Source organism: Etheostoma spectabile, chromosome 19 (genome assembly GCF_008692095.1).
Source record: "Etheostoma spectabile isolate EspeVRDwgs_2016 chromosome 19, UIUC_Espe_1.0, whole genome shotgun sequence".
In the NCBI taxonomy this organism is placed as follows: domain Eukaryota; kingdom Metazoa; phylum Chordata; class Actinopteri; order Perciformes; family Percidae; genus Etheostoma; species Etheostoma spectabile.
The window spans coordinates 4,955,990-4,966,136 of NC_045751.1; the positions used below are offsets into that span (position 1 = coordinate 4,955,990).

The window sequence follows — 10,147 nt, forward strand, 5'->3', positions numbered from 1 at the left end:
CCATTCATAATGAGTCAGCTGTCTCTCTGTGAGTAGCATACGTCCATCACACTCCATCTCTCTCCCTAGCTCTTCAGCTATCAGTTATTGTTGAAAACAAGTGAAGGAGCTTTCTTAGAGATACATTTTTTTTTAATATATATCCTAGGCTATTTATTTCAGATAATTTTCATTTACATGTGTTGCAGCTGTATATATGTACAACATACAACTTCAACATAAGAGGAATGTATCACAAAATGGATGTGAAAGCAGTTATAAATAGCCTAAGTGACAATAAAATTTGTTTTGGTTAAAATCAACAAATAATTGTGATAATTAATCGTGATCTCAATATTGATCAAACTAATCGTGATTATCATTTTGGCAATAATCGTGTAGTCGAGTATCGAGTTTTGCACATGTGACTCCAGTTGTGCCCACGGTCGTCTAGCAATCAAAAAAAAACTGTAAAGGGCGCCTGAAAACATAACCATTAACCCAGCCTGACACACACACACACACACACACACACAATTGCCATAATAACTGCCACAGCAACAACTCTGAGACGCTGAAACCACAAACGTATTGACCCAGAACCCTCTCTCTACACATGTGGATAGCTTGATCTGTCCCGCATTCAAACCCACAAACACACACACATTCATAGACCACATGTAGTGTAATACACTTATCGATCTGGATACTTAAGCACACCAGGCCAAGGTGTGGCCTGTTGGCCCATAACACTGGCTTCATGATCATTTAGCCAAGAGGCAAAGCAATTGCACACACGCACGCACACACGCACGCACGCACGCAGTAATTACTGATAACTGAGAAACAATCATTTACTGCCGAACTGTTTAGCCTGCTGATTGTGTGTGAATTCTCCAACACACAGAAAGGCTTAGATTGTTTCACATGAGCACTGCAGCATTATCTGCTCAATGTTTTCTGTTGTCTTATGTTCTGCATGTCAGTAATGTCGCAAGGCAAACATTTCTGTTTCTGTCCTGTTCCTCTGGTTGGTGTTTTGGGTCTTTCAGACGTTTAAAGAGTAATGATATTTTTAAGGTTTCCTGCCCAATATGTATCTGTTACCTTTGAAAATGTGATCTGTGTGAGTTTGTTGTTGATGCTGTCTGTGTGTGTGTGTGTGTGTGTGTGTGTGTGTGTGTGTGTGTGTGTGTGTGGCACCTGCCTGAGGGCATGTTTGCACAGCAAGGTGTGCTGATCCACTGCAGAGATTTTTTTGTGGTGTGAGGAACAGGTGAGAGATGAGAAAAGGACATTGACAAGATGCCCTCCTTGCGCTCACACAACAACAGAATCACATCCTAATAGACGCACAACCTTACACACTGTTTGCATGAGTGGGAAAACAAGCTAGAGCAAACACTGTTTTGCCATTCTAGCACAAGAAAAAAAAAATGCTGCTGTGCTGCACATTCACTTGAGCAAAACACACAATCCCGCATTTGTTTAAAAGTCTCCGTTTCCCAAAGTTGCCAGTCTGGCATGAGTTAAAAATCAGAGAAATATGCAGCAGATAATTGGGAACATATCCTTACAGCACACTGTTTATATGAGCCAATGTTTTTGTGCATTATGCATCCAAGTGCTCTGAGCATATTTGACAGCATCTAGAGCATCTAGAAAGTATGTTCCATCGGAAGTATGCGGCCTGCTGCCACCAAGTCCATATGTGGATATGGAGTGTGCGTATGTTCTGAAGTTTACGGTGATAGGTTTGTGTTTTTGGGGTAAGAAGCCACAATGTGTGAGTCTGTCCCAATGTGCTCTAAATATCTTTTACAACCCCAGAATTCTTTTTCTACTTAATAATAATATCTGTGTCAATATATTACACAGTACACACATACACACATTAAAACCACTACTGACCTATAAATCCATGATTATAATAGGAGATAAATTTGAGTCATTTTAGAAAACACAAATGGTTTGGAGGCATTTACGTATTAACACCAACATATATATTGACATACCACATGTTTTCTTTAGTTTGATTCAGATGTTTAATTTAGGAAAGTAGTTGGAGCACTAACGTTTTGGTTTACACAACGACAGGTTTGTTTCTATCTGTCTGTCTAAATATGAGATATGAGATCAAGCAAGATGCTTATCTGTTGGGCTCGTTTTCCTTTATTCAATCAACTTTGTCTATTTCCTATTGTTTTGCTCAAAAGTTGGCAGAAGTCTGGTTCTGCTTCTTTGTTTTTTCTTTCACCACTGTTTTTTGTTGAATCTCTGTTGGCATGATTTGCAAAGACAATGTGCTTTAACTCAACAATGTGGGACTCTTTTTTTGTTTTTTTAAATCATGATCTCTGGTAGGTTTAGCCATGGGGTGATAAATTACTGTTTAAACGTGTGACATGACCTTAGGCATATCCATCAGTCATTTTTTTTTTTTCTGATTATTATATTTACCTTTAAGATTTGTTCCACCTATTGTTAGTTTTTCTGAAGAATTTATTTTGAAATTTTTCATTTGTTTTATTTTTTTGTTGCTTATACTTATACTACCTATCCTCCACTCTTGGCTCTACAATCCCTCTGGCCCTTTCCCCCCTTCCTGCCTCCCTCCCCCGTATTCCCCCCTCTGCCCAATCAGTGGCACTGGCTAGGGCTGCTAATTGAATTGGGCTGGAGGTCTAATTCTAATGTGCAGCAGATGGCCGGGGCATTCCTGCATTCGACCAGCCGCGGGCCGCCACTCTGTTCCACACTGCTCTGCCCAGGGTAATGTAAACCACCACAGAGAGAAGGAAAGAGGGGGACAGAGAAGAGCGACACACCCCTACAGTCACCTTGAGGTTAGACACAAATGGGCAAGGTCTCTGATTTTTTCTTCCATTGTATTCCCTGAGTTTACTGCGATTGAGCCACAAGCAAATCATTCACCTACTTCATATATGCTCTATATATACAGCCTCATATAAACTGATGCATAGAGACAACTGTGGAGTTCGGCCACTTTGTGTGACACATATAAACAGGCATCTAAACATACACAGCAAAGTATCTGCTTCCACTATCATTGTCACGCTTCAGTGGATTCAAGCATCACTGGATGGCAGTGTTGAGCTGCACTGAGCATTCTGGATCCGGTGATGCTGGTGAACAAGGTTCCACTGAAGACATAATAAAGACACAAATCAATGACCATAATTCAAAGAGAGACTCAGCCTGGGTTAGAGTAATAATTACCCTGGTTTCTGGTGCTGCATTGGAAAGTAAACACTGTAAGTACAAAATCACAACAGACAGCACGGGAAGGAAGGAGGGAGGTAGAGATATAGAGGAAGAAATCGAGAAATATAAAGGCAGAAGGGTGGAGAACTGCAGAAAGAGAGAAGGGGATCAAATCTGAGCTGCTAATGTAATAACAGCCAAACAGAGATGGGAAAAATTGCTTCTCACAATGGCCACTATCACCAGCTATCAAGTGCAACAGGGACGAGGCATCAGGGAGCGTGTGTGTATGTGTATGTGTGTATGTGTTTATGTATGTGTGTGTGTGTGTGTGTGTGTGTGTGTAATAGAGTGTATGTGTGCGCACGAGCAAACACAGCGTACTTTATGCTTGTGCGGGGCTGCGCGTGCTGTTTTGAGATGACTCCCCAGAGTGCAGCCTGAGTGCTGTGAGGAAGATTATGAGTAAGATAGAAAGCACACATGAATTTGAGCTTTGTTGTGTGGCAAAATGATAAAAGATGGAACTCTTTGTCAAAGCGCGTAAGTGTATGTTTTGCGAGTAAATGACTGACAACACAAAATAGCCGTTTGGGCTGTGGGTGTGACAGTAGCTCTTTGTACAAAGATCTTAGATTTGTAGACAAGTGCATTTATACATTTTTTCGCAAATGTATGAGCACAAGTAGTCATTTAGATGCTTTTCAAATCTCTATGGCTGTTCTATGTGTTTATGCGGTGGTCTGGGAAAAGTCAGAGATAAATGGCTGAGACTGTGGGTGGTAATTGAAGGGGATTTGGGTAGTGTAAAGTGCTTTACTGCATTTCTCTTATAGGCAATGCAGCTTCATCTGCAGAGCTAACAGACAGAAAAGATTCAAAACCTAAATCCAGTGCTACAGCAACTCCCTGCAGTGTAGTCTCTTGCATTATGTTGTTGATTCACTGGCCCTAATGATGCTGCATCTTGTGATACTTGTAAACAGGTATGTCCTGTGTTAACTCTGAGGGCTTTGTGTGATCTGTGTATTTGTGTTAAAAGGGTTAGACTCTTTTTAGTTAGCTTAGCACTTTTTAGTTAGCTAACCTTCTGTGAGTGTGAAAGAATCTCACAATAAGATTATTATCTTCTAAAGGAAGGCAATGTCAGTTGGTTGGGTGGGTCTACTAATTTCTCACAGACTTAACTCTTGCTTGAGTCTCTGATGTATTTAAATTTGAGTCACCGAGGTAAGCATTTGTTTTGTTGAAAAGTCCAAAAGTCACAACTCTGGAAATGCTTAAAAAAAATCCTTTCTATCGTGCACCAGATGGTTAGAAGAGTTGGAGGATTTTGGAAATGCCTTTAGAGCAGTAAGTGTTGCTAAACCACCTTCTGGGTTTTTCCAAAACAAATCTGGGTATATACAGTATATGTTCAGAGAAACGGATGCTTAGCTCTTCTACTTGAATTTAAATACACAGAAGGCTAGTTTTAACAACTATTAACTATGGACTACCATGAAATTTGGAGCAGACATTAACATTTTCCAGATGCTAAATTAGAATAACTTTTATGAAGGTTTTATGAAAGTTTATGAAAAAACATACATATATAACTGATAATTTACAGGTGTAATATGTAGTGATTATCGCTTACTGTTTGTAAATAGAGAGCGTTCTCGTAGGTCATAAGTGATGATTTAGAGGGATTACTTTTGTATTTGTATTAGCAACTGTGTCCTGGGGGTACACCGAGCCAGATGTTTTAAGATGGCTGTAAAGGGAGTCACCAGTGTAAAGGAAAGACCTTTGGTATAGTACAACTACACCATAACAGACTTTAGCTTGACAGCTTTATTCTGCCTAGCTGGCATTAATTAAATAACAAAAATAAGCATTGTCATGTTCTAGAACAAAGTTATTGTTCTACAAACTAATTTATGTTGGCAAATCCATGTTTCTGTTCACGCAGGTATAATAGCTTGTATCATCTCAGCAATCACACACAACAATGATGGAAAAGCATCATAAACCACCAAACAGAATTTAGTGAGTTAGCATGCAGACTGAACTTTTGACTAAAAATAAGGAATTGCTGATTGACAATATTCTCCAGATGCCCATTAGCAGGACGATAAATTTAAGAATGTTTTCACACTCGGCCAGCTTCAACTTTTTAAGTGAACTCTTTGAGCGATTAATCAGCATTATCTAGGCTATGATGTCTGGAGGTTGGCAAGTATGCTGATCAACCATACTTAATCATCATCGGCCATAATTGACTGAGCTTTTCATTTATAAATGCTTTAAAATTGTGAATTTAGCTTGCTGAACTTTGTAAACAAAATCTGTGGGGGTTGAGGAGTGATGCCCTCGACCCCTGTGGTGGGTAATGTGACAAAAGGCCTTCTCATAAAATGCACAAATACCAAATTTCACTCCAAACTAAATTTAAAAGTTGGCAGCCCTGATATAGTGTATGAAAGATGCTTTTATGTAAACCTTTAAGGCTAACCCAAGAAGGGTCTTTGATTGATGTGGTACATCACGTTATTGTGTGGTGCAGACTCCTGGTTTTGTTATAAAGATAGTGTGTACTGTATCTTTATAGTTTAGTATTGTGAGCTACCCTATGATTTCCATCCTTACTCACCTGCTTAATCTATTTTATACTCTTAGAGACACTCACACTGATGTTTCTACTCCTCAGTACAAAAAGCAGTGATGTCTCTTTCTCCTCAGTAATCGCCACTAGCTATTGGAGACACACACGCAGTTATATCTCCAGTGTGAGTCGACACGCAGGCGATAATGTCTCAGTGTGTCTCTTACTCATATTGTCCATAGTATCATCATTAATCATTTCTCCTCTGTCCAGGCATGGCCATCAGTTATTGAGAGGTGCAATAATTTGGAATTGATTTAGTCCCCCCACATGGAGCCTGGCTCCGAATATAAATGCTCTTTTGGCAAGACAGAAGAATGAAAGCTAATGATAAAGGGCTGTCAGCATCTGAAGCTCTACAATTCTGTAAATAACTGTGAGAGATGTCTCTTACCTTCTCTCTCTTTCTCTTATTGTTTATTTCTGTCCTCTTTTTGCCGACAGAACAACTAGGAGGCAAGGCTGTAGGGAAATTGTTCCTGTTGTGTGCGTTTACTTGTTTGTGAGTCAGCTTGGAAGACGAGGAGGAGGAGACAGGAGAAAACGTGATGGATGGAATCTTTGCCCTCCTACGCAAAACCCCTTGTATTAACAAGGATACAGATTTCGGAGCGGGAGAGAGACAGTCACAGAAACCTTGAATGAAAGATAGAGAAAAACTATGGCAGACTGAGAGCTCCGAGCTGAAGAGCAAACTACTAAGTCTCTAAAAAGGGAGAAAACGTTGACATGCAAGGGTACCTTAAGAGACCTTAAGAGACCTACATAAAGCTGTTCTCTCTTTTCCCCTTCCCCCTTTGAACTACTCCTATTGATTTAAAGGTCCCATATTGTAAAAAGTAAGATTTACATGCCTTTTTTATTGAAAATTAAGTTGAGCTGCTATATACAGTAAATACTTTGAAAGTATCAAAGTAAATGCTCGGGTGCACGGATAGCTCAGTTGGTAGAACGGAGGTTTAATCATCGACGCAGCAGGCCCGGGTTTTACTCCACCATGCGGCCCTATGCTGCATGTCATTCCCATCTCTCTCCCCTTTCACTTCTTAAGGTGTCCTGTCATTGAAGGCCTAAAATGCCCCAAAAAATAATCTTGGGAAAAAAATATATCAAAATCAAAAAGGAAAGACGGAATTAAACCTCTATTATAATAACATGCATGCTGCCGATTAAGTGTATTACAATAATGTTATATTTACATTTTGCATGTTATTTCTTTACAAAACGATTTTGTGGAAGCAGCCTGCCTCCCTCAGCCATCCTCTCTGTTCTGCACATGCATACACAAAACACAAGTGTGGTAAACCCTCGTCTCTCTTAAATAATTCCATGCTAAGTATTTTAAATTGTTGTATGGAACCAAAACCTTAACGTCTATTTGGATTTTAGCTGGCTGAGGCTTGTTATGTAAAACAACTTCTTCTGTCTCAACTCTGAGCAGACTCAAATTGAGAGAAAAGATGATTCTGTATTCAGGCATTTACAACAGCAGTTCTGCCTGCCTAGACAATAAAGGCTGAAACGTTTATATTCCTCAGCAGAAGAGACAAACAGGCTGTTATTACAGACAGGGCTTTATTCCTAATTCCTGTGTATCTGATCATGTTTATGTAGGGTTCCTCCCTGATGTTGGTTTTGCCCCCATTTCCATGTTAATTTATGGCTGCTGCTGTTTGCTGTTAATGCAAATTCAACATTTCCTCCATCTGTTTCAAATTATAGTCCTTTCAGCACCTCAGAGAACAATATCCTTTCGGTTAGCTGGAAGGCTTTTATTGTGAAACATCTACAGGATATGTTGACTTGGATGTATAGCAGTTTTACAGCAGCTACGAGTATAAGAGTGAATAACTGAATGATATTAATCTTTGAGAGAGAAAAGATGGAAATTCAGATTCAGGTACATGACTATATTTTTGTACTGATAGATCTAATGCCATGGAGGTGTACACAATATTTAATCCACCAAGTTAAGTAATAGCTTTTATTTGGGAAATTATGGTATCTGTGATCATTCTCTTTTCCATCTCCTATTTCCCTACCTTCTTACTTTCCTTTCTAGATTAGCTTTCTCTATATACTCATCTTGCTCTTGTCTGCAGTTTTTGTGTGTGTATGTGTGGCAGCGGTCTGGTGGAGGCTGGAAAGCAGGTGGGCGAGAGGAGTTGAAATGACACCTGGTAACAGGCTGACAGCCCCAAGGTGAGATGTGGCACTTTTATCCCTGACATCTCAACCTTCTCTTCTCACCATCATGAACTTTTAGGCTCACACTAAAAACTACCATGCATATACAGTACAAGCTCAAGCAATTGACACAAAACAGCAGAATCTCCCTTGAGGGAAACAGAAAACATCACTTGTGAAGAATTTTCTATGCCCTACGATTTACCATTTTACTTGAGCCTCCCATTGGGCAGGTGTTTTGTATTCCCATGTTTCTGTGGTTTCTGATGATTGAGCTGATACAATTGTGCATAAAGTACAATCAAAGTTCATAATGTGTATTCCTGCTACAGCTTAGGGTACAGATGTTGATATATAATATCTGCAACACATCCTAAAGTTTAACCTCTCCCACTACATCAACAAAAAATCCAGTGTATTTTTTTTGGTTTAGTAGACATTATAATTAAAACACAAAAGACAGGTAGCAGAAGCCATGCATTAGGCTTGTTTTAAGCACTGGAAGAGTAGTTTGTGCAGAGATATCTACATGCAACAAGTACAAAAAAAAACACAACTCTAAGAAGCCAGAGAAGAACAAAACCCACAATTCACTGATATTGTGTAAAACGTTGAAATATGTCCATTGACCAATGCTAAACGCTCTATAAAACAACTGCCATCAAAACCTAACCCTGTCCCAGATGCAACAGAGGCCTTGTTGCTGACAAGTTGTGGAGTCAGCCATTGTAAGGCCCACAAATTTTAAAAGTTACAGTTAATCAGAACTCTCAAAAGCTCAAGTTTTTTGTACTTTAACCCCTTCTCCCTTGTTTTGATCTTTCATTTCATCCAGTAGCCAGTCAGCTATGCTAATACAGCAATGGCATCAACCTAAACACTCCAAGAACCAGCACGTTTCTCACTGGACTAGCACCCCTTGGGGCTCTACTCCATCAGCAATAGACCCTCCTGCCATTTACTCTTACTCAGGTATTGCAATTGTTCTTTTCCGCTTATTGGATTCATTTTATATATGGGTGATGTACATAGCTGAATGTAATGGTGCAAAGCCTTCAGCTTCCACACAGACATGCACAACTCACAGCAGTCAGCACCAATTACCCACGACCCAGCTAGCCACGGAAACACATGATGCATCCATAAATTAGCTAAAGTCAATTAGGACAACTTACCAATTAAGAACAAATCTGTTACTTGAGGGCACAGCTATAATAAGGTTGCGAGAGGAGCCACACTAAGACTGTGTCCTTGCTTGTTTGTGTCACGCTCACCAAACACAGAGCTTTGACCATGTTTTTGATATGGAATTAGACTGCAAATTGAATTCTGTGGGCACCAAGCTCATGTCTGGCCACATGAGGAAGCAGGAGATACAGAGTGAGAGACACAGGGAGGAAAAGAGGGAGAGAGAATGAGAGAGTGTGTTTGTATGACTATTTATAGATGCTGTGTCAGTCTGAATACAGTAGATGTAGAAGCTTGTGTGTTCTGTGGTACAGAGTGGCCCTCATTTACAAAACAAACGTACAACAGAAAACAAGTGTAAAACCGGCATACGGTCATTTCCACGCAAAGCTCGGCACTTATCAATATAGACTTAGCAAAGGCTACAATCAAATCTCACTTCAAGTTTAAACTTGTGTATGCAAGTTTTTGAGTCAGGGTGGAGTTGCGGTGCAGCATGTGAGCCAGCTGACCCAATGCCCAGAGAGCAGTGTCCAGCACAGTCCCAACTAGTGTCTAAATGAAGGAGGCAGGAGATTATTCTTCATTTTTAAAAAGTATAGTGTTATGTTTGGCAATGATATTCAATACAGGAAACATATTGATGCACAACCTTTTTATTTATTCTTCAGGTATTTGTTTCTGTTTTAAAGTGTTGCTGCGTGTTGAATATATTGGCTTGTTTTTCCAGCCCCTCTGCTGTCAGATTGGGGTGGTGGTCCAGCACAAAGGGGAGAGGACACGCGCTCTCCCTCAGAGCTTACTGTTGCTTAGCTCTGACTCAAGAAAAAATTACGAGTAAAATAAAAACACACTGCATAAACTCTGCTACTGTGTGTTTATTTAAATATAGCTGCACCTACACGTAGCCTAAGAGATTGC

At 39.9% G+C, this 10,147-nt stretch overlaps 1 long non-coding RNA gene across 1 annotated transcript; it reads left to right on the plus strand.

Annotated features, from left to right (window-relative positions):
- The first annotated feature begins 3,636 nt into the window (after window positions 1-3,636).
- LOC116707388 (uncharacterized) lies at window positions 3,637-8,991 on the plus strand. Its single transcript, XR_004336499.1, has 3 exons — window positions 3,637-3,747; window positions 7,954-8,053; window positions 8,874-8,991. It is a non-coding gene; the product is annotated as an uncharacterized LOC116707388 (long non-coding RNA).
- The last annotated feature ends 1,156 nt before the right edge of the window (window positions 8,992-10,147 follow it).